At 33.0% G+C, this 26,815-nt stretch overlaps 1 long non-coding RNA gene across 4 annotated transcripts; it reads right to left on the bottom strand.

The window, feature by feature from the left end:
• Positions 1 to 372: 372 nt before the first annotated feature.
• Positions 373 to 10,882, bottom strand: LOC134702141 (uncharacterized). 4 transcript variants are annotated; one of them, XR_010104339.1, is made up of 5 exons: positions 10,772 to 10,882; positions 7,883 to 8,041; positions 7,093 to 7,191; positions 3,563 to 3,677; positions 373 to 786 (listed from the first exon to the last, which is right to left on the bottom strand). It is a non-coding gene; the product is annotated as an uncharacterized LOC134702141 (long non-coding RNA). The 4 variants fall into 4 exon arrangements; XR_010104340.1 differs by having other exon boundaries at positions 3,595 to 3,677; XR_010104337.1 differs by having other exon boundaries at positions 3,615 to 3,677.
• Positions 10,883 to 26,815: the final 15,933 nt, after the last annotated feature.

Raw genomic sequence — 26,815 nt, 5'->3', positions numbered from 1 at the left:
ATTTGTGTTTATCTTGTGAAAAAATGAAAATTATCCACTAAGACAATGTATCCAAATAAAAAAATAAACCTGTGACAATTCTGCTTCTATTGGTACCAAGTTGCTTAAAATCAAACCAAAAATGTCCCCAAAATATATTTTTGAAAAAATGTGTTTTTATATGAAATAATAGCAAAAAAATGCAGGTGACGAATACTTTTGGCCAGGTACTGTATATTAATTTTATAAGATAAACACATCCTCTATGCAATGAAGAAAATCCCAATAAAAAAATAAGATTCAGAACTAACCTAAATTATACTCTAAATTTTTTTTACTGTTGTGACACTTTCCAAAGTTTTTTTGTATGGAGTCTTCATAATTTGGTTATAAGTGGACAGTCCTTATGGTATATATTTTTTCATAACTAAATATAATCGGGTTGGATTAATACTACACATATTAAGATATAAAAAAACACAGTTCATACTAACAAGGTTTTCAAGAATGACATCTTAATCCTATGAAATAAAAAACCAAAGTAACCTAAGGCTTAATAAAAACCTTTAATAGTAGGAAAAGGTATAAAAACAATAACAACATATTTAAAAAAGTGTAATTACAAAACAGATTGATACATTAGAACAATACATAACATAAATTTACATAACTCTATCGTAGTGGTAAAATATCAAACAGAAGCTTAAAACTAAGTGCAATAAAACACGTCTTCTCCGTTCTTTAAAGCCATTCTTGCCATTCACTCTTTGACACTTGTTTGGCAAGCACTGAGAAGTCTTGATAAACCTAAAATAGAATTGCTTTCATATAAAATTCACAAAAAATGGTTTAATTATCGAAATAGACATTCATTATTAAATGGAAAGAAAAGTGTGAACTGTTCAGATCACATTCCAGATAACTGGTTATTCCAAAGAATATATTAAAGTCATGTTGGAATGATGTCTTCTTCAGGTTTGGGCGTGTTGCAAAAAATCTCTTTAAGTATAATGCAATATTATACCACTGGAACATCTTAAGCTTGAAAACTAGATCAAGCTATCAAAAAATTAAGTGTGATTATTTAAATTAAAAATATTATATCCTAATAAAATCAAGGGCAGATAATTACATTGATTTTTATAAGACAATTTGTGTTTTGTATTTATTTTTAAAGAACATAAGGCTGTGGCCTCCTTTTTTTATTTGATGTTTCAAATGTTCTTATAAAAAGTAATTCTCTAATTAAATTAAAATGTAATGCTACTGGGCCAGTATCGCAATAATAAAAACTTGTATTCTAGTTACTAAAACATAGATATGTTAGACTCCTAATTTATCTGTACTTTTGTGGATATCTTATTAAACTTCGTAATATATGTAAAGAAAAATAATATTAACAAGGACTTTCGTGATTCTAGTTTGAAACAACAGTAAGCACAGAACAGCATGGATAGTATTTAGCATTCTGAGAGTATTGCATAAAACTTTTAAGTCAACCCACTAAAGGAAACCCCACCCCCTATTTCAATTCATCCTCTGAAATATTTCAGACCAATATGATTTTCCTTCATACACATTCCCAGGCGGTGTAATACAACTGTATAAAATTTCAACAATATCGATAAAGCAGATAAGGAGAACATCCACTTATCTTAGTAGACACTGTTGCAACATATTGCAGGAAAAAAACTTAAAGGGAGCCCAGTTGCCCATGGCTCCTAGATTTTGAGCTAGGCCCCTAAAATTTCAGATAAAGTTAAGTTGAACATATAGAAAATAATTATGAAATATCTGGTCTGGGCTCCCAGTTTATAATTCCCAAGTTTCGTCCCTGTATTGCAATAGAAAACAATTAAGATATATTTCCCCCTTAAAATATTTCAGACCAGGGTTATTTCCTTCATATACACTCTCTGGTGGTGTCAGCCAACTGTAAATTTTCATCAATATCCATCAAGCTAATTAAACATAGTTGCACTTACAGGTCCTGTTGCCACTTATTGCAAATTTAAACTAAGTAGGTTCAATTATCTCCCTTGAAAATTATTGGATCTGGACTATTTTCCTACATGCTCAGTCATTTTGTTGTCAGTCTAAGGTTGTGTACTGCAACAGTGTTAAGTTTCAAAATCAATCAATGGGAATAATGGGACTAGGTGAGTATTTGAGTTGCACTTACAATACCTGTTGCCATATGTTGCAATATTAAACTAAGTCAATTTTAATATTAAACTAAGTAAATTCAATTATCTCCCTTGAAATATTTCAGACTGTAAAGTTTCATCTTTTTGGTACATACATTACAGATAGTTAAGTTTACAAGACATATGGACAGACAAACAGACAGAGTGATATTAAACTAAGTAAATTGCAATATTAAACTTATAAATTCAATTATCTCCCTTGAAATATTTCAGACTGTGTAAAGTTTCATCTTTTTGGTACATACATTACTGAGAGTCAAGTTTACAAGACATATGGACAGACAGACAGAGTGATTCATATATTCACTCCAAAAACTTTGTGGCTTTTTTAAAACAAGATTATATCATGTCAGGAGTCAATTTAAACAGTTATCTTCAATAGATTTAGCATACAGTACAGAGAAAGAATTATATCAGAATTATTTCATTATTTTTTTTATTTTGGATCCAGAAAAATAAAACACTACTAGTAAGGGCTCTTCACCAAAGTTTCATGAGAATTGCTGAAAGCATTTTTGGGTTATTGTCCAAAAACTGGAAAATTCCCCCTTTTGTAATGAATAAAACTCAATAACTCTGAACTATAAAATCTAAAATTTATAAAATTCTAAAGGGAGCTTACATCAATATAAATAATTCACCAAAGTTTCATGAGAACTGCTGAAAGCATTTTTGAGTTATTGTTTAAAAACTGGAAAATTCCCCTTTTTTATGAATAAAACCCTGTAACTGGGAAACATATAATTTAAAATTCACAAAATTCGAAAGGGAGCTTATGTCAAAAGATATAAACAATTCACCACAATTTCTTGCAAATTTGTGAAAGCTTTCTTTAATTATTGTCAGGAAACTGAAAAATCCCCCTTTTTTAAATGAATAACACCCCATAACTCAGAATTAAAATCTAAAAATTATAAAAAAGGGAGCTCACGTCAATAGATATAAACTATTCACCAAAGTTTTATGCAAATTGGTTTAAGTGTTTTTGAGTAAATGTCCACCATGTTAACGACGAACGGACAGACAACGGTATACCATAATACGTCCCATCACCTGGTCTATAACAAGAACTGTGAAAAGACAATTATTTGTACATGCATTTAAATTGTGTCATTTCTGAGTTGATTAAATGTTTCATAAGTTATTCCATGGAAACTGTTTGTAGCACCATGTACAGTCTGCCTTCCTTACCAAAGTACTAACCAGTTTTCTATTGGTCAATAAAACATAAATTTTCAATGAAATATGCCTTAATTGAATGAATTTAAATGAAGTTGTTAAATATAAGTATTTGTTTTTCAGAGCAACTAATCCTAAATATTCTTCAGTCTCAAACATAGCATTTTTTTGGGGCTGGGGGGGGGGGGGGGGGATACCATTGTAGGTTCTGGATTTCTTTCAACATCACCAGAAAGTTGTAGTATTAACCTTTTGAAGTTCTTTCAGCACCTGCTTGCTATAAAACCTTCTCTGTTGTTACTTTATTACACCCTGAAACAATAAACATATAGAAATATATTTTTATCATGTATGTAAAAGTAAATACAGTAGTCTTAAATATTTTATAAGATATCTCATAGTTTATAAGATATCTCATATAGTTTATAAAATATCTCATATAGTTTATAAGATATCTCATATAGTTTATAAGATATCTCATATAGTTTATAAGATATCTCATATAGTTTATAAGATATCTCACATAGTTTATAAGATATCTCATATAGTTTTAGAGAAACTTGATTGAGAAAGATACATTAGTTGTTAATATGATAAAATTGAGAATGGAAATGTGGAATGTGTCAAAGAGATAACAACCCGGCCATAGAACAAACAACAGCAGAAGGTCATTTACACATCAGACTGTGCTGGTTACCCAAACTTCAGATACACCAAACCAGACCCTTCTAAGAAACATGCAATATGTGCTCTCAATTTTAGAATTCATTTGTACATTTAAATTAGTTCTACAAGGATCACCAGTCCTATACCCACCTTTCAAATAAAACTCAATTACCATATATTTTGATATTTACACCTTATTAGGCCTACAAACTATTTTGTTTAAATACTTTCTACTTTGAAGTATATTTATTTGTCTGGCCCAATTTGGTGGTGGTACATGTTTATACAAATATAAAAAAGAAGATGTGGTGTGATTGCCAATGAGACAACTATCCACAAAAGACCAAAATGACACAGACATTAACAACTATCGGTCACCGTACAGCCTTCAACAATGAGCAAAGTCTATCTGATTTTTTTAGCCAAATTTCTGCTCAAACCAATTATCAGGGCTGTCTTATACTTGCAGTGATTTTTTTTGCTCTGTGTTGATAGCCTTACTGCACATGTGACTTTAAGTTCTGAAAAAATGCAATAAAGCCCTGATCATTTGATTTTTGTGTGTGCTTATAGATACAAAAACTACTTTATTTTTGAAAAAAAAAAAAAAATCCTGTGGACATGCATACTCTTATTATGTGAAGAAATATCCTACTATTTGAGTTGTATCTCAAACACTGTAGTAGGAGAAAGCCGAGAAAAAAATGTATTCTTATAGGGAAAAACAGACAGTGGGACAGACAGGTTTAATCAATATGGCCCTTTACATTTTTCAACATTTAGTTAGCCTAAAAAATAATGAGACAAATGTCAACAAACTATAAAAGGCAAACAACTGTGCAAAATGTCATTGGCCTAAGTGTTTTGGGCTTAAACAAAACAAATCTCAACAACAAAAAATGTGCCAAATTTCACATTAATATAAACATTGCACTCCTTCCTAAACTTTGGGAGTTTTTGAACATTTGGGATTTTTAAAGAATCACATTAAATTCCTTACAATACCAAATCCTTATAAATAAGTTTTTCTCAGAGGATTTGCATTTATATGATGTCAATATTTACTTTTAGAAATTGTAGACCACACTACATTTGGCCGTAAATTGAGAGTTGTCTCTTTGATAACCAAACCACATCTTCTTTTTTTTTTTTATAAAGTATCAATCCTCCCTTTAAGATTATAATTTAATATGAAGGGTGATATGATGTTGTCAACTACATTATATGGTAAACAGACTTTTTCTACTTTTCTATAAAACTTGAAAAGTCTCACCCATAATTATAAAGACTATATTATCCTCTGAAAGTTTTACTACATATAATATCATCAATTAACAGGCTATTATTTGAACTTGGAATTATTTTTAATTATGGAATTTGCTTGATTTCTTGATATTGAATTTTTTAATAAATCCCATGTTTATTCTGTAGAGGGTGGTAAAGGGTTATTTTCGTGCAACGTTTTGGGCCTTTTTATTACAAGTGTTTTTGTGTTTTGACGTTTTATTTCTCATTTTCTCGTGTTTGGTTTGACGTGCGTGCCTCGTGTTTTCCTTTATTTATTTTCCGTGTTTCTTGTCCGTAATCTTAATTTCTCATGCTTTTCTCACATTTGATTAAAAAGTAAACCAGGACTAAATTCAGAGTCAGTCCGCAGATTGTTTTAAATTATGAGTTTCCAGAATATTTAAAACAGCTACCAAATTAATTATTATGAATAGTATTTTTCTCTCAAATTAGTTGCAACTATAGCGGACGCTACAAGGTGACAGCAGGGTCATAATACCCATTATATAATGACTAGATGATCTCAAAGTAGGGCTGATTAATAAATTACTTAACTTTTTACATTAATATTTACTAATTATTTCTCGTGCTTTGTTTTTTTCAGATTTTTATTTTCTGTGCAACGTGTTCGCGATGTTTATTTCAAGTGTTCAATGCCCCCTTTACCACCCTCTCTGTACTTTCTATTACAAAGAAAATAGTTTATTTTCAATAGAATGTACTGTGCCGCGCACACAACACTATCTAACCAAAATACATTGTATGGAAAGTGTTATTTAAACTGCTCAAAAGATTATACATGTAATTCCACCTTATGTAATAATGCTGTATTTTGATTGGTTGAGAAACATGGTATTTTTCACCAATTTCTATATATCGAGATATTCTTTTCTCTGCCGGGGTATTTGCCATTAGGGAATTCCATGTGACAGGGTATTTGCTAGCAAATACCATGGCAGATGAGAAATATCCTAGCAAATACCATGGCAGATGGGGAATACCATGTCTAAAAATAACTCAATGAATTATTTATATTCTAATACAATGTATAACAAATTCATGGTCATTCTAAATATATGGTTTCAGATGAAATAGTTAGGATAAAAAGCATAATTAATATTGAATTTGGAATGACGTAAAATAACCGGGAATGACGTCATAAATAAAACTCAATGGAAACAAATTGTCAACCGGTCACATAAAACTGGAATCCACTAGTATACTATTACGCTTCACCGAAACTGATGAACAAAGTGTAGTAGTCAGCCGAGAACCAGCTTTTTATCATAAAAAGGGAGACATATATAATACAGTCAGTGACTGTACATAAAAAAATGATAAGAAATGATAATACGGTCATTGCACATAGCAAATAGCACAGCTGCAGTGTATACAAAAATTATACATTCAAGTCAAAATTTCATATGATACCTGATTATAATAAATTTTTTTTAGGTGAAACATTTGGTGGAATTAAACAACTATATCATGCTTACAAGGCTCTGGAAATTTGTACCTCTCAACCGGTATTTTTGGCAAATACCCCTTGTAAGCATGATATATTTGTATATAATACCAAATAAACATGGAATTTATCAAAAATATTTAAACACAAGAAATTACACAAATTCCATAATTAAAAATAATTCCAAGTTCAAATAATAGCCTGTTAATTGTTCTTTTAAGAACTTTCTGTGCTTCACAATAAGCATGATTAAAAATTTGTTAATGTAGCCAGAAACATTACGTTAGTCATCACAAGAGAAAAGCATACCTTTCTTATCAACATCAGAAATAGGACTGAAAAAAGCTTGATCACAATCGTTGTCTTTTCTTTTGAGCACACAGACCAACTCTTTTAGTACATAGATCCCTATAAAAAGAAAGTTAAAATGGAGATTTTAGTTATCATATAAGTGAACTATAAGTGAAAACAAATACCTAATTTAATTACAGTATGTAGAAAACCCTACATTAAACTTGCGCTACAAAACACAGTGTCAAGAATATTATTTTGTCTAGAACATTATAAGTTATTCCATGTGAAGGACACATTTTTTTTCAAAATCATATTGTTATACTATACTCTAGTAAGGCTGGAGGATACACATGAAATTGAAAGGTTAATTGGGAATCTGTATATTGAACTGAGTATTAACCCTTTTAATCAATTGTTAAGAACATTACAATAAAAAAAAAATGTCTTTCATAATAAGTTAATATCCTTAATCATCTAAACACCTTCCTCTTATGTCAGCAGAAAATAATTCAATTCTTGATATAGCTATTCACATTCAAATCATGAAAAAACTGTATATATGGTACATGTGAACCAGTAATTCGATAGATTGAAATTGCCTTAGTTAGTACATCAGTATACAAGTATGTTTAAAAATGTAAAAGAAAAGAGAACATAGTTCCCCATGTTAACGTAAACTGGTGATTCAGTAAAAAAAAAAATCAATTATTTAAGCAAGGATATACCTGTAACCTGTCTCAAACCTTCTTATAACAATGTATAATCAATTTTGCTTAAAAGTATCATTTAAAACATCTCATATAACCTTGTAAGGAAAAAGCAGGAGTGTGTATTGAAACTGAATCAATGCCACTTTCCTCTTTTTACTGGATGTTGAATCTTCCAGTCCAGTGTACTGTGGTCTGTTTCTGGCATAAACTATCTAATCTTTGGTGGCTTTTTAGTAAAGGAGATTCTTTTCATTCTACAATAAATAAAGAAGTTTCAATATATCTTCTATTTGTTTTACATGCAAAGTATCAAGTTTCATTAAAACCCATTAACATTACTAAGGAGTTTTGCTTAATAGATACTACAATAAGTCTCTAATTATCTCCCCTTAATAAATTATGACTTAAATCAATTTTGGGGAATGTGTCAATTGGACAAAGATGATGAACCCTAGAATATCATTTAAAGTTATAAAGGAACATAACTGAAGAACAGTAAAATTAACCCTACCCAAATGTGCACTTGATTTGATTTTTCTTATGTCAGATCAGCATTGTGTATAAGTTTCATAACATTTGGTTGAGACTAACTTAAGTTTGAAAAAGGAAACAAAAATTTAAACAATTTTTTTCCATTTTTTATTCTTATTACCACAATGTACTTTTGTTACACAGCATAGTTATGATCCATTTGTACACTTTGGGAAGTACAGATATACAAAAAGATGTTGATGTACAGAAGGACAAGGGTAGAACTTCATGCCCCCTCACTATTTCAAGGTATAAGAGGAATGAGCTTGCAAGATGATCTCAAAACAGACAGACCAACATGTATCATGATTCCTATGTTGTCCTAACTTGTTGTGGTATTAGTTAAAAGTAGATCTTGATACTGTACTGAGAAATTCTCATAATTAACAATAAGCACTGCTGCCATTAGGGGATTGTGATTAAGTACTTACAAAACAAACTTTATTTCTAGTTTATCCTGCACAATGACAATCACTCAGACCCTTGATGAATGCCAACAGTGCAGGGATACAGGCTATCCCCTCTAACTGATAAATGACGTCATAAAGGCGTGCTTAATTAACGAGTTTTTCCCGGTGACGGATGAACTTGAAAGTGGTCCTTTGGTTAAAATTAGAATGATTTTCAAGAAACCAGTTTAATTAATATTGTTCAATCTAGCAATTAATATTGATGAAGGTGGGGAGGATATTTTTATAACTCAAAATACTTTAATCTATGATCAGGACATTTAACTTGATAAAAACCTTATGTACAGAGCAGATTTGTGCATAAGCTAACAAAACCTTTAAACAGACTTGTTAAGAAGGGATATAGTTACAATACTGTTGTCACTTCATTAAAGATTACATATTTTGACTTTAATATTGATTCACTTATATAGAGCCTTTGCATCAGAATTAAAATTAATCCGGACAATCGATCAACCAGTTCCAACGGTTTTCATCAATAAGGTAAAAGGTCAATGATCATAAAGTTTTAATCTTTAGAAACAAACCGGACAAAAACTGTACACTTTCAGTAATCATGAAACAATATAGTTTGGAAAATGTATGTAATAACCATGAACTGTAAAACTAACAAACTATCTATAAATTTGAACTCACTGACTAATTCACAGGGATACTCGGCCAACTGCTGTAGGTCGATTAATTTGTAACAACAGCAAAGAAAAGTGCAATAAAGATATTATTTTATAAAAAAAAAAAAAAAGAATTAAACACCTTCATTTAAAAACCAGTTGTTGGCATGACACAAGTTATGTTCTTCTCATATATTTTATGATGGTATAATACTAAACCGCTAATGGGAGGGATAGTTCCTGATATTCATATGATGAAGACAATCTTTCAATCAGTTTAATTGAGGTCTGGAGCTGGCATGTTTGTAACTGCTAGTAGTCTGTTGTTATTTTCTTTTGTTACATCTTTTGACATTGGATTAAGACTTCTCTTGAACTGAATTTTACTGTGCCTATTGTTATGCGTTTACTTTTCTACACTGGCTAGAGGTAAAGGGGAGGGTTAAGATATAATAAAAACCATGTTTTACCCCGCTGCATTTTTGCGCCTGTCCCAAGTCAGGAGCCTCTGGCCTTTGTTAGTCTTGTATGCTTTTTAATTTTAGTTTCTTGTGTATAATTTAGAGTTAAGTATGCCGTCCATTAGTCCATTATCATGGAACTAGTATATATGTTTGTTTAGGGGCCAGCTGAAGGACGCCTCTGTGAGCAGCAGTCTCTCGCTGCATTGAAGACCTACCTATTGGTGACCTTCTGCTGTTGTCTGTTCTATGGTCAAATTGTTGTCTCTTCGGCACATTCCCCATTTCCATTATCAATTTTATTGTTCTTACAGAAAGTTTCAATTACAGGAGCATCCATAACTAGAGCAATCATTCCAGTATAAAATCACTAGTGTAATCATTCCTGGTTCCAAAACACTAGTGTGAACATTCCTTGGATTGGATGAAAACATAGTTGTTTACATCAATCAACAATGCAGGTTTCAAATACACCAAAAAATATCAAGCCCCATTTTATATATATATTTCCCTTTAAAAAAAATACATTTTAGAACCTTATAATGACCCTGGGTGGATGTTTTTCACTGGACCTGGATAAAAAAAAACTAGTGAATGTTTGTTGGTGGATAAAAATCACTAGGAAATTTCTTCCTCTGGATAAAGTACACTGGTGGAATCAAACCACTGTTATATAACCATTACTTTGCATTATAGGACTAGTCGCATGGTGTACAGTTAGGGATTCAAAGCAGCTGAACACTAATTTATATATAAAATTAAGTTTTAATGGCAACTACTCATGCAACATAATTCTGCAAGTTTTGATGCAACTTGTGACAAAATCTATCAAGAAGTGACTTGTTAACAGTTATGTATTTCATTTTAATATTTTGGAGTAGATATTAACAACATTTCCGTATGTGATAAACCTCATGAGAGCAGGTTCTGTCTCCTGTTATGAATTGTGCCACTTGCTAGGCAAGAATCAATTTAGTCAAAGGGAAAGTGAAAGTGAAATTGACTAAACGGTAAATAAATTTCACAACTTCCGGTCCAAACGTATGAAACAATTCCGGACTGTACTACTGTACATTTTGATCGGCTGACCGAGAGGTTGCGTTTTTCAGTTGAAAACTACTTCGTTAATCAATATAAACGTTTGACAAAAATTTATGTTTATCAAATGTAACACAATTTTTCATGACATCGACGGACCGGCAATACTGGCATAATATGCGGGTGGGTTTTCGTTCATAGTTCTTCATGTATTACAATTTCGTTCCAGTTTAAATTAAAAACACTCGTTTAATATTCTATAATAAAATGTGTTATGTCAAATCAACAAGGGACAAGGCGAGGGATGGGAATTATTGGGGAAAAATCATAGCCGGTAATTTCAAGAAATGTATAATTCAGTGTTTACAAGTATATATCGCCGGGCTTTAATTCTCAACTTACTTGACTCTGTTTTATTTTACATGATGCAGCATGATAATGATTAGTCGTATCATGACAAAATATAATAGTTTGGTCAATAAATATATAACAATTACCTCTAGGCTCTCTGAATACATGTGGCTTTTGAAAGTTTGGGGTATGAGTTTTTTTTATAAATGATTATACAAGAAAGACAATGATTGGCCAATACTGAGTCAGCCTCTGTGTCATGCCAAAATATCTGTGTTATTTACTTGAATAAGATAACCCCATACTATATATATGCTATATTCTAACATTGTATAATTTCTGTGTTACCGTAATTGAATAGTATAACTCCATAATATATGCTAAATTTGTATCATTGCTGTGTTATTTTACTTGAATAAGATAACCTCACACCATATACTAGCAGGGTTATAATACTATGTTACTCTATTTCAATAGAATAACCCCATAACATGTGTTAACATGGTATACCATACCCTCTATTGAACAACGTAACCCCACTAACATAAGATCTATTTAATAGGATGACATGGGTTGCATCGGGTGCCTTATTTATGTAAATGAACGAAAAACAAATAGTAACACATAAACAAACGACAACCAATGAATTACATGCTCCTGACTTGGGACAGGCACATACATAAATAATGTGGAGGGGTTAAACACCACCCCTGATTGTTTTCACAGCTTTTATAAATAAATCAATTTTTTCTGATTGTTTAGTAAAGTACAGTTAGGTATTTTATGACAAACAAAGTCAAAGAGATCATCTCTATCAGACTTTAATTTTTCGCATGAAGTTAAAAAATGGATTTCATCTTCAACACAGCCAGAGGAGCATTTTTTGAAAATCCTTTCATTTCGTGGAATATTAGAAAAACGACCAAATTCAATTTGCAGCTTATGAGCAGATATACGTTATCTACAAATAGGTCTTCTAAAATCAAAGTGATTAACCAAAGAGAGATAATTCATATAGCCAAAATTTTGTTTAAATATTAAATAATTGAACAATTTTCCACCAGAAGCATTTGTTTGGCTAACATACCAATTGTCAATATATTTAGTGTGAATTAGTTTGTTAGATATATATTCAAAAACATTTTTCATAATGTTTTACTTCTTGTTTAATATCTTGGCTGCATATATAAGCATCGTTCAGCAGACTGAATTCAGACTGAAGATTTTCAAATTTATACCAGTATTTAACAATTGACTTTACAATATCATAATGTATGGGGAAACGCCCCAGTTCTGATAATACAGCAAAATTTACACTTCTTTTGTGTACACCCACACTGAAGATTTTTATAAATATTTTCACGATTAAATGAGGATTGTAATTTATTACATGAAACATTATAACCTCCCCATACCTCTGAATTATATAACAGAATGGGTTTAAGGGTATGACCAAAAATATGTACACATGATTTTATTCCCGGAGACAAATTTATAAAATCCTTTCTTAGTTTATAATAGGCCTTACGAGCCTTATTATATAGTTCAGTTTTAGCTAGATGAAAACTTCCAGATGCAGTAAAGTGAACACCTAAGTATTTGTAATGTGACACACAATCAATCAAGTTATTCTGAAGCAGGAAATCAGCCTGAATTTTTCTTCCAGCCTTATAAAAAATAATAACTGTAGTTTTTCTAATCTTAACTTTAAGGCACCAGTCAGCACAATATATTTCTAGCTGAATTAGTCTACTTTGGAGCCCAGTGGCTGATGTTGACATTATAACAATATCATCTGCATACATCAAACAGTTTAATTTCTCTGAGTGAAAAGGAACTGCATCCAGACAGGAGTCAAGATGGAAAGTCATTTATAAAAATTTTGAATAAAGAAGGACTCAGGTTATCCCCTTGTCTTACACCTAATTTAATGCTAAATTGGTCAGTGAGAGAAGCTCCAACTCCTTCACATGCTTTACTATTTTTATACATATCTGATATAATATTATAGAACAAGGCACCAACTTTCATACTGATAATTCAATTTTAAACCTTTATGAATTACACTGTCGAATGCTTTATGAAAGTCTACAAAAACAAGTATATAATCTACCCTCTTTACTGTGACAGTATTTGTCTATCAGTGTTTTCAGTATAAATATATGATCTGAAGTTCTGGCATTTTTTGTAAAGCCAATCTGAGAATTATGAATTAAATTAATTTGGAACAAAAATTTGTCAAGTCTTGTCTTGAATTCAAAATATTGTTTAAAAGTTTACCAATGGTACTAGTAATTGTTATACCTCTATATTTAGATGGGTCAGCAGGATCATCAGATTTTAAAATTGGTGAAATATAACCATCAGCCCAAATAATTGGGTACACACTGTTCTTGAGGCATAAATTAAACATTTTATATAAGCAATTTATCAGATATGACTGACTATGTTTTAACATTTCATTTGATATCAAATCAGGTCCACCGGCCTTTCCTGAGTTTAAGCTTGCAAGAGCATCAGAGATTTCTTTAATACTAATTTAATTATCTAAATCATTAAAGATTGACAACTTACCAACTTTTTAAGCCGGGAATAGAATGAATTATCAATTGCAGAGTGAATATTACGAAAATGATTGGCCCATGTATCCGAGTCAAATTGTGAGGAGCAGTTTTCTTGTTTACTGTCCTTAACATCATTTATTAATTTTCAATACTGTTTAGGGTTATCAACTCTAAGAGTGTCAAGTTTTTGTAGCATGGAATTGCTAAATTGCTTATATTCAACTTTTCTACATTTATTATATATTCTATAGTATTTACAATATTTGCCTTTAATAACAGGATCCTTAGGATATCTTAAATACATTTTACCTTAAGATTTAACATTTTTACGCATTATAAAAAGATCTCTATCAAACCATTTTTTTGGGGGTCTGGCACCCTTCTTGTTCTTTTTTGGGATTACCAGGGAAACTTTGGCTGCAGAAAGAAAAATATCACACAAATCCTGTGCCTTTTTGTTAATGTCTTCTGAAGAGCAATCACTATCATTAATAAGGAAAGATGAAATTTTCTGCTGGGGTATCTGGTGACAAAAGTGCTTGGTGAACTTTAAGTGGAGAATCATCAGTCCATTTGAAATTAACGGGGGCCGCATGAAGATTATTCGACTGAGATTCCTTTAATTGATACTTAGCCAAAATTTCTCATGATATTTTGCAGTGACAGTCTGAAAATGTTGAAATCAACTCTGACACTGTAAAATAGAGTGTTTCATTTCTAATAAGGTTATCAACAGTGCTTTAGCCATGAGTTTTAAAACAAGTAAACTGACCAAGTAAATCACCTATACATCTACCGTTTACAATTCGCATTTGATTACTTATGCATAAATCAATAATCTCTTTCCCTCTACTATCAAGTGGCTCATCATATTTTTTTTCTATATCTAATATGATTATCTGGTTTGTATGATTCGAACAATGGAAGATATCTGGAGATATACACTTGTGCTATGTAATCATCTTCAGTGGAGGTGCGAGCGTTTAAATCACCACAGAACATGATATCCCCCTTTTTTTTGTAAGAAACTATGTCCTTTTCAACATCTAACTTCTTAGTATAAGATAAATTGGTTGGGGGGGGGGGACATATGCTGCACATAGATAAATATTATCTTGAAGACAGAAAAACTGTTTTTCAAATTTTATCCACTGAAAATCTTTGGGCAACCCAGGTAATATTTTAAAATGATCTTTTAAAGATGTCCTACGAAAAATGTCTAACCCACCATAGTATCTTCCATTGGTTCAAATATTTCTACAAACAGGAAAATAATTAAAACCTTCAACATGTAAATTTACATTATATCCAATATGTGTTTTTGCTAAAATAACTACATCATACTCTTGTATTTCTTGTATAAAAAGTGGATCTTCCAACTTATACATATTATGTGTATTAATACCACCTATGTTCCAGTAACATATTTTGAAATTGTTCTTCACAATAGAACGGCCATGAAAAGCCATGTTAAAAAAATCTGAAACACTGAAATTTACTTGTAATATGATTATTAATTATAATTGAAAATAAAATATACTACTAATAATGTATGAATATTGTGAGAAAAACCACAACAACAAAAAAAAACAAAAAAAAACAACAATAAATTAGTCTCTTAGACAAATTGGCTATATAACCAGGAAGATTTGGACTATTTGCGATTAGAAATAAATTAAGATCAGACAATATATTTTAAGTGCTAAAGAAATTTAAATTCCAACATCCCGAAATTTGAAAAATGAATTCCTGGATCCCGAAAGGATAAATTTCGAAATCCCGAGCTTAAAAACACCCGATCCCGGAGTCCCGATAAAGGTCCTACACCCCCCCCCCCCCTCCTTGTTTTATAAAATGTTTATAAACTGCGGCGTACTGGCCAAAGAAGTGTCTTTCTTCCTTCTCCTTGCAACCATGTCCACTTCCCCAATTTCAAACAATTTTTTTTACATGACGTCATGCGGGTGGGATTTGCCGCAATTAGCACAGAAAAATAGTGCATGTGCTTACATTAAAACAGAAAAAAGTGTTGGAGACAAAACACAGCCTTGTTTAAGGCCGCATTTTTATTAAACATTAGAAAAACTAATTATGACAGAAAGAGAATGTTAAAAGGATTATCTGTTTTCATTACTTTTCAAGAATATCGGTAGAAGTGATTCTTATGAATTGATTCCTCATCATGTTTACAATCTCTGAATTTCTACGCATGATGGCAAATCACATCTTACGTCATAACCACCCTGACGTTTTTTTGTTGTTGTTTTATTTTTTGTATTACACAAAATTATGTTATCATAGTTAACGAAAAGAAAATAAACAAAGTATTCCCGTATTCAGCTTCACATTCAAGAGTCTTTTTTTTTATATTATTGATTCATTATTTCAATAACAGGACGCATTCTTGGTGAACTCGAAATCACAGGTGCTTGAGGACAGGATCCTGTATGAGCCCCATATAGTCCCTCCCCCCCCCTTTTTTTTTTTAACATAAATCTCAGATTTTTCGATATATATCACTTATGTGTACAATATATATATTAATATACCATATTTATACTCTAAATATGAATGTTTACTATCAACGTGAATCTCGACTATAGAGCGAAGTTGGCAACCTTTCGCTTCGCTCTATAGTCGAGATTCACTATCCTGAATCGCACGAACGACGTACACATGTCTTTATCAAATATTTCAAAAACATAGTCTCATGGGCGTATTGCATTTCCGCTAATTATTCAAAGTCCCAATACTACGTTTCCGCAAATTTAAAGTATACGTTTCCGCAATTTGCATTTATTACTTTTCCGCAAATTTACCTGGTAAATTATAAAGATTTGAATGTACATATATGATTTTTTATTTTTTTTTATTTTTAATAAAACAAATGTTCTGATCTCAGTATAGCTACAATTTACTAGATATAACTAGTTGACTCGAGTAAGGATGAGTTAAACTTCATTGAGAAATCTTTGGTTTGGCTTACTTGCCAACTGACATGATTAAAGAATGCTTTGTTGAATTAATTGCCGATGCTCCATCTGAAGATAAATGCATGAGGTCTACCGATTATATATTGGAATTTCATATGGGTGGCAATTGAGATTTCCACCAAGCATTTGGGCATCACCCCTGACCCCGAGGAAAAGAGAACAACGAATTGTGTCGAGTCTTTTAGTGTCTACCTGTGCGAGCAGTTTTAAGCTAGCCATCCTACCATATTTGTCTTTGTCGATGTGTTATTGAAACTGAAGACAACATCTGACATAAAGATGAGAACTCTAACTGTAAAAGCACCCATTCGATGGTATGAAAAGGAGAAGATGGACTTCCTTCCTAAACAAAATACAGAACTTGTAAACGGTGAATGTGCTCCAGACCTATGGTCTTTGCACGACGTGTTGGCTACAAATATTCTGCTAGAACTGACTTATGAACATACGTTTTCATACATTTTAATGATGTTTTTTACTTACATGTTATGATGACCTTTAACTTAATGCATATTTATTTTTTATTATAGCTTTGCTTTCGATCAATAGGTATTCCTTAATTATTTGCGGAAAAGTAATAATTTATTTTTTCCGGAATAGTAACTTTTTTTCCGGAAAAGTGAGATATTTATTTGCGGAAACGTAAACTTTTTTTTCCGGAAACGTCATCTTTTTTTCGCGGAAAAGTAATGCCAATTTGCGGAAACGTAAAACGCCGAGTCTCATCATCTACGTTATTTCAATACTTTATGCTTTAAAATCTTTTATTTTATAAATAAATTCATTCATCTGGTGTTTTTTTTCGTGTGAACAAATGTAATACTATATAAAAACATGCTATGAAGATAAAATAACCAAAAAGAAAAGATGTTAATTCTTTCTGTTTCCGTTTTCGGTTTCCGCTCCGTATTCCGTTCCGTTTTCCGTTTCCGCCGTTTAGCAACACCTCTTTATATGGCCCTTTAATTGGAAATACCATATTCTTATTCTTATTCTCATTCTTATTCTAGTGTAATACACAAAACAGTTGAAACAAAGATCAATGCAGCCTATACATTTTGTAGAACATGAATTATATTGAATATTTAAATTAAAAAAATCAGCTCCAAAAATTATTAATATGAAATCTGTATCATGTACCCAAGCGTTTTTTGTGGAGATGTGTATTCCAAATGTAAATATTGATGGGTGCTTTCGTCGAGGTCCCGTTAGCTTCCGTCTTTCTTTAAAAAAGAAGAAATGCAATCGTGAACCTTCATGCCTGTTTGGTATGTAATTTAAAGATCAGATAATTGTTATATAAAGAACATGCATGATTTTACCTTATTTTTGTTCGTATAAGATGTATAAGAACTGACGGATTCTTAATGAAACTGCTGTTCATTGTTTGGCACAATTTTCTTGTTAAAGAAATCATTTCTCTCTCTCCCAACCCTCTCGCTTACGATAGATAATATTACTACATGTACAGTGAAACTTCTAAAAACCGGCCGCCCGTCGGACCACGGGATTCGGCCGGTTTTCGGGGGTGGCCGGTTTATTGAATTTGAAATAAGCAAGAGTTACTTCCCTTCAATATAATAGTTACTTCCCTTCAATATGTGTGGATTTGTGTTTTTTTACCATGTATTGTATCTCAATCTTTAAGTGTGTTTTGTTGTGTAAATTTAGCTTTGTATTCTAAATTGATTATGAAATAAATATTAAAACATCATTTGTATCTTTATTATTTTTTATTTTGCAGGAATAACAAATAAAATGCAACTATAAAACAAAACAGTTTAAATATCAATATATATTGTTATTTACCAGTCACGGTCGATAATAACTTCCATTTGTATTACACACGATTATTATCGGTACCATACGATGATAAATCTTTACCTCAATAGCAATACACAAACATGAAAGTGCTGTGATAATAGCGTGTATCATCAGTTTAAATTAAATATCAATACATTATCCTGACGATATCTATTTACGATTTATTTTGAAAGATGAAAGTGATTTAATTCTGTAATTGCCTAAAACATATTTTTTAAATGATCAAATAAAGGAGCCAAGCTAAAACATTTACTGAAAATCAATTATCATCATTGATTAGCGTGGGTGAAGATCATAATCTCTCAACCGATAATTTATTCGGGTATTGATTTGACATTGACAGGTAAACACTACTCAGTGACCATGCAGGTGTCTAATTGACCGGATTAACTTGTTTGTTTATATAACAGTATTATGTATGGACTAATGTATACAAATGAGAAGGCCGGTTTTATGAGGTGATATTTTATTGATTTTGATTACCCAAATACACAAATAACGGCCGGTATCCGGTTTAAAGGGGTGGCCGGTTTTATAAGGTTACCTGACCGTTTATTTACATACAAGCCGGCCGGGACTTGTTGATTTGGCCGATATGAAGGGAGAACCGGTATTAAGAGGGACCGGTTTAGAGAAGTTTCACTGTACATGCTATATAGGAATCAACTACGTACTGTATGTTCCATTCTGAGGTGGTGTTTTGGAAATAAGTGGTAGCTTCCTGGCTAAGGTCGAAATGTAAATGTGAAAACAGTCTTTGTTTTGAAGAAGATAAATGCAATGAACCATGATTGTTTATTTTCGTAGCCGGTCTTAAAATAGTTCAAAACCCTAAGCTTTATTCTTATTTGTTTATCTTGAACTAAAACCGTTTTGGAAAACCAATTACACTGCATTACATGGTTTTGGTCATTGACTATCATATATAAGATATGCTTGATCTCAAGTTATGTATACCCAAGACAACGAACTCCAATCAAGGTTTAAGAGTGTAAACAGTTTGAAAAATCTACTTAATACTTAAATCAATTCGTTTAAAGAAATCTCATGCTTTCATTCCATAACTTATCCTTTTGTTAATTAGCCAAAATATAATGAAGTTGTTGATTTGTTGTTTTATACCATTGTGTGACTGACAGAGGGAAGCAGGAATAACGGTGACAATTCAGTATATTTCATGTCCTGTTTTTGCAATTGCATGATTGTCCGTTGAATACGGACATTGATTTTAAGACAAATAATTTGATACTAAGTTGTGCTATTTTTTCTATGAATACAAACATTTTTGTATCGCCTAATTTGTAAAGATATCGTCCTATTCGGTCACCAAAAACGCTCTTGGCCTCTGTCATCGGGCGCATTGCATTTGCACCATTTTTTTAAAAGTGCAGTATTACATTTGCACCACAGGGTTGTATTTTATTTGCGCCAATGTATACAGGGAAAATATAACGGAAAAGTTTTGATATAAGTTGTATCCTAAATACGAGGCTCGTATCAGAAATGTTGTAGAGTATTCCCCAATTGGATAAGTAAGTGAAATCATAATCATTTCTCATACATAACTGAATGTCAATTGAAGGTATAAAATTGTATAGTATTCACATGTTTGATGTGACAAATTGGGACATAATTCATTTGGAGACAAATAGGAGATAATATGTCTATAATTTTATAAGACCTTACATTTAAGATAAGAAATGTATTGAACAATGGAGAAAAATAATATACAATGTAGATGCACGAAAAATGTTGCAAAGCCAGAATCACAACCGATGCGGTGGACAGTAAAATCATTATTAAACATTGAATGATACAGTCAACCACGGTTAAGACCAGCAAAAAGTATAATCCCACCATTTAAAAAACCAATCAGTGTTTAATGTTGTTATTTTTATCGATGAATGTGATATAAGATAAATATATATAAAATATAAGGAGATCTGGTTTGATTGTCAATGAAGCAATTAAAGGCACATGTACAGCCTTCAACAATGACGGAAACGCATACCGCATATTCGGCTATAAAAAGCCATGACGTTAAAAATAATCATATTCAGTAAAGTGGAGTGTGTTCTCAGACCTGGTCGTGTTTTCATTCAGTAATATTGAGTGTGTTATCAGACCTGGTCGTGTTTTCATTCAGTAATGTTAGTGGGAGATATTATGGACATAATTGTGCAAATCGTGATACAAGCATGAAATTTGGTATAAAAGTTAATTATATGATACTTATAAAAAATCCGCTGCTGGCCAGAAAAAAAAATAATTTTTTCAAGATGGCCACCACACATTTTGAAAATGGCGTCATAACAAATTAGCCATTATTTGTTTATCCTTTCAAAGGTGTGTTATATGTGAAATCCATTGTTAGATTTGATAAAAAGCAAATGACAGTTCATAAATAACGACTAGACAATACATTAATGAAACTTTAGGTGACTTCCGGTTTCAAAATGTCGGCAAAAGAGTAAAAAATTTCGATTTTTTTTTACTTTTAAGCAATTTTACAAGGGATTTTAATCCTTGAAAGATGTGTAATGTATAATCCAGTGTAAGTTATGATAAAACGTTAAAAACAGCTCCTTAGTACGACAAAACAACACATAAATGAAGAAAAATAGTGGTTTCCGGTTCCAAATTAGAGACAAATACGTGGAAAATATTTTAATGATTTTCGTCAACTTAACAAGTAATAACACAAACATGAAAAACAAGCATGAAATTTGGTATAAAGGTGGACTAAATGATAATTAAAAGAAATCAGGTGCTGGCCATCAAAAATTTCCATTTTTTCAAGATGGCCTCCGATCATTTTGCAAATGGCGTTATAGCCAGTTGTAAATCCGTCAAAGTTGTGTTATAGGTATAATCCAATGTTATTTTTATTAAGCGTAAATTACAGTTCCTAAAGTATGAAAAAACAACACATAAATGACAAAAAAGAGTGATTTCCGGTTTCAAAATGGTGGCAAAATTTTTGAAAATGTATGTTTTTTTATAATTTTCATCAACTTAACAAGTGATATCACATTCTATGTTAAGATTAAATGCCTAGTTTTGTTAGAAAGTCAGGTTTGCTATCTTATAATTATCTGACAGTAGCTAATAACAAAACTCGCACAACGAAGGACAGAACGGTAGCATTTACAGTCACCAACACAACTGAATTTTTCGCCTCCTCATTTCAAAAGTTCCCGACAGGAGGATGCAACTTTAATGGCAGCCAAAGAAGTCCTTTTAGGTTCCCTACTGACATCGATTTTTTTTTCTTTCATCCAACCCCAGTGTTCATGAATTGGTACATAAATCAAGCTGAGCCCAAACTTATCCACCTTGATACGCTGCTCTTTGGATGTGCTCCGGTAAAAAAAACTCTTGTAGACGGAACTACATCACAATGCTGCTGCTTCCTGGGTAAAAAATTACATCGTGCCTCGTTAACAGCAAGTAGTGATGTTGTTTTGTCATACATGATGGAAACAAATTCTTTTTTTATGACAATGTATGTGTCTTTACACTTCAGCAAAAAAATAAGTACGTCCTTTACATGTTGAAATACTTCTCATGTCATCCAAACTGACCTATTCCCTTAGTGTCACATCCATTGAATGAATGAAAGGAAGAGTAGCTACACGAGGACTAAACCCATTTGATATATCACGTACAGGAAGCCATCAAAAGTCTTCATTCCTGCCAAAACCTTTTCACAGTTTGTTCCACCATATTTTTGGAGTGCTGCAATTCTTAATACTACTACATCTGTGTCGGTGCTACCTTAAATTACCGTCTTACAACAATTTTTATAATCATGCCGAACATGGACAAACATTCGTATATCTGCTTACAAGGGGTAGCTGGAAAGTATCCTTATTAGTCTCTACAGAAGTATTTCTGTCGGCAAGACACTTGAAAAATTTCGTTTCGTTGTCATCTCCATAGAAAAAACTACTCCAGAACCCAACTTTTGTCTTCTGTCATCTAGCCTTTCAATGACTCATTTAGTAAATCTAACACAATGTCTACTCTTGAATACTTATCGATGCAAGATTTAATTCAAGGTCGTATGCCATAATTGCAAAATCATCCAATATTGTTGCCCTACAAGGTGGCCTGGAATTAACCATTGCTGCCCCATCAACGATTAACGCGTCAGAATTTGGATCTGCAAATTGCAAAATGTTTCAAGTTTATCCATTTACCCTGATTTAATACCACTGTTTAAATGACATCCGAAGACAAAACAGAGGAGCAGTTTGTCTTTATGGATTAAGACATATTCCAAATCAATTTGTCCACTGCGACAAGAAATAAAAGTCTAGAAAAGATATCTAAGGTTCTCTAGCTTTGTTTTTTACCAAAACTTTTACAGTTTTATTTTACCGACATAATAGGAAGTTGTTCTTTTTGATCTGGTTATCAAAAACCGGTTATCCTTCGTTTTGTATTTGCTTCAAACAATCTTCAAATTATTTGCCTTTGATCTTTTTTAAAGCAATCCTTATGTGTTCATTAAGTCGTTCATCTATTATAGAAAAAAAAACTATAATGCCTCAAACCACTAGATCTTGCAAAATCATCTGATCGTCTACTGACTTCTGGTCGAGCTACCATCAATACATCTAAATGAGGTCTTCGGTTAAACCTATGTTAACACATCGCCCTTTACAATTGTATTATTTTTTGGTTTTTTATCTGATCAATTGTGTTTAAAAAAAAATATTTTCTGGTCTTACGTACAGTACAATTATCAGTTTCAATATCAATTGCCACCTGTGGGTGACGTAAGAGAAGGAAAGCCTTATCTCGGAGAAGGTCGGTAGCGATCGAGAATATGTTACACGAGCAAGACCTAAATGAATACGCTATCATGCGTTACATGGACTGTTTGTACAAAATCTGACTCATGAAATGATCATACTACCAAATTCACAAGAAGTTTTTATTTTATAAATGAACGCCAGGACTCGAACTGTGGTATAGATGACTATATTTTTTACACCAGTATTCCAAATCATTGAACGTCACAGATTCATGCGATGATTATAATTTCTGTGTTTAGCTTTCTTAATCCGATATATACCATTCAAGCTGAAACACATATAGTTATCTGATGCGCGTGTCTAGTCCTAAGTACATTTGAACATACATACAAGAATATGCCGTTCTCGGTGTTGTAATACTGGTTTTAGTGAGGACATATGTCCATCTACTGTCACGTAATATATCACCCAGAATTTTATAACAAGTCATTTCAATGTGAAATCCACCTCACATGAAGATAAACTTATCTTCTCTGTACAAATCAGGCAATTCCCACTGAATATCCATTACCAAAAGTGGCTGATCTGCCGTTACTATTGATGTTTTTCTCGTATAAACCACATTTTCCGTCTTATCCATCAAATTCCTGATCATTGCAACTGAATAAGCTTGTTTTTAAACAGTGGCATCTTAGATTTTACACTTACTTGCTTTTTAAAGTAATGAGATGAACTACGGTTTGCTCTGGTAGTGCATACAAATTACTCATTATGTCTATAAATAGTTTGCGCATGCTCAAAATTGTTAAATCGTGTCATTACTTTGAAAAATGTTATCAAACAATATCATTATATGTTGGAAAATCCCAAATCACTTATTTTAAAGGAAATAGTTAAAATATTTTTTAATGAATTTTGTTTCATCAAAATTGGGCAATTTCGCGCATGCGTAAACCCTAAATATGTCAAATACTCATGTCTACTGAATTATTCACATGTAAGGAAGGTAGCTACCAAACCTGACAACTGTTTTTCCCTTAAAGAAGGTCAACGAAAAGTTTTCCAGAAAAAATCTATATTTTCAAACTGAAAAAAACAGCCATTTTAGAAAACGGCGGTGGCCATCTTGAAATTTTTTTTTTTTTTAATGGCCAGCAGTTGTTTCTTTAAAAGTATATAATTATGATGCTTTGTGGTAATTTTCATGCTTGTATCATCATTTGCACAATTCCCTCGATTTTGCCTGATAATATCTTCCACTATGTGGAGCGTGTTCTCAGACCTGGTCGTGTTTTCATTCAGTAATGTTGAGTGTGTTCTCAGACCTGGTCGTGTTTTCATTCAGTAATGTGGAGCGTGTTCTCAGACCTTGTCGTGTTTTCATTCAGTAATGTTGAGTGTGTTCTCAGACCTGGTCGTGTTTTCATTCAGTAATGCAGAGTGTGTTCTAAGACCTGGTCGTCTTTTCATTAAGTAATCGGATTGTGTTCTCAAACCTGGTCGTGTTTTCATTTAACTGAGATAAATGTCAAATTTGGAAAATGTATCTCATTTTTAGCAAGTTGAATCAATACTCAAGCGCTTCCTGTCTTATTTCTATGATTGATGTTTACCAGGACAAGGTTTTCAAATGGAAGATTTGATATGAGTCCTTAGAAAGGTTTACAGACAACACCATGATATGGTTAACCGGTATAAAACAAAATGACCATTGCAATAGTTTCTTATCAATGGCCCCCTTTTTTCCGTGATTGTGACAAACGTTCTAGGTGATCTCGTCGTAAATGTTCACCTTGAGTGCGACAGATTGTAGATTTGATCTCCAGTAGCAGTGCACGAACGCCCTAGGTGATCTCGTGGTAGATGTTCACCTTGAGTCCGACAGATTGTAGATTTAATCTCCAGTAGCAGTGCGCGAACGTCCTAGGTGATCTCGTGGTAGATGTTCACCTTGAGTCCGAGAGATTGTAGATTTGATCTCTAGTAGCAGTGCACGAACGTCCTAGGTGATCTCGTGGTAGATGTTCACCTTGAGTGCGACAGATTGTAGATTTGATCTCCAGTAGCAGTGCACGAACGTCCTAGGTGATCTCGTGGTAGATGTTCACCTGGAGTGCGACAAATTGTAGATTTGATCTCCAGTAGCAGTGCGCGAACGTCCTAGGTGATCTCGTGGTAGATGTTCACCTTGAGTCCGAGAGATTGTAGATTTGATCTCCAGTAGCAGTGCGCGAACGTCCTAGGTGATCTCGTGGTAGATGTTCACCTTGAGTGCGAGAGGTGGTAGATTTGATCTCCAGTAGCAGTGCACGAACGCCCTAGGTGATCTCGTGGTAGATGTTCACCTTGAGTCCGAGAGATTGTAGATTTGATCTCCAGTAGCAGTGCACGAACGTCCTAGGTGATCTCGTGGTAGATGTTCACCTTGAGTGCGAGAGATTGTAGATTTGATCTCCAGTAGCAGTGCACGAACGTCCTAGGTGTTCTCGTGGTAGATGTTCACCTTGAGTGCGACAGATTGTAGATTTGATCTCCAGTAGCAGTGCGCGAACGTCCTAGTTGATCTCGTGGTAGATGTTCACCTTGAGTCCGAGAGATTGTAGATTTGATCTCCAGTAGCAGTGCACGAACGTCCTAGGTGATCTCGTGGTAGATGTTCACCTTGAGAGCGAGAGGTTGTAGATTTGATTTCCAGTATCAGTGCGCGAACGTCCTAGGTGATCTCGTGGTAGATGTTCACCTTGAGTGCGAGAGATTGTAGATTTGATCTCCAGTAGCAGTGCACGAACGTCCTAGGTGATCTCGTGGTAGATGTTCACCTTGAGTGCGAGAGATTGTAGATTTGATCTCCAGTAGCAGTGCACGAACGTCCTAGGTGATCTCGTGGTAGATGTTCACCTTGAGTGCGACAGATTGTAGATTTGATCTCCAGTAGCAGTGCACGAACGTCCTAGGTGTTCTCGTGGTAGATGTTCACCTTGAGTCCGAGAGATTGTAGATTTGATCTCCAGTAGCAGTGCACGAACGTCCTAGGTGTTCTCGTGGTAGATGTTCACCTTGAGTGCGACAGATTGTAGATTTGATCTCCAGTAGCAGTGCAAGAACGTCCTAGGTGATCTCGTGGTAGATGTTCACCTTGAGTCCGAGAGATTGTAGATTTGATCTCCAGTAGCAGTGCGCGAACGTCCTAGGTGATCTCGTGGTAGATGTTCACCTTGAGTGCGAGAGATTGTAGATTTGATCTCCAGTAGCAGTGCACGAACGTCCTAGGTGATCTCGTGGTAGATGTTCACCTTGAGAGCGACAGATTGTAGATTTGATCTCCAGTAGCAGTGCACGAACGTCCTAGGTGTTCTCGTGGTAGATGTTCACCTTGAGTGCGACAGATTGTAGATTTGATCTCCAGTAGCAGTGCACGAACG

This window comes from Mytilus trossulus, unplaced genomic scaffold, assembly GCF_036588685.1.
Source record: "Mytilus trossulus isolate FHL-02 unplaced genomic scaffold, PNRI_Mtr1.1.1.hap1 h1tg000406l__unscaffolded, whole genome shotgun sequence".
NCBI classification, from domain to species: Eukaryota; Metazoa; Mollusca; class Bivalvia; order Mytilida; family Mytilidae; genus Mytilus; species Mytilus trossulus.
The sequence above is the reverse complement of the archived record's forward strand: the minus strand, read 5'-3'. Positions and strand labels throughout refer to the sequence as shown.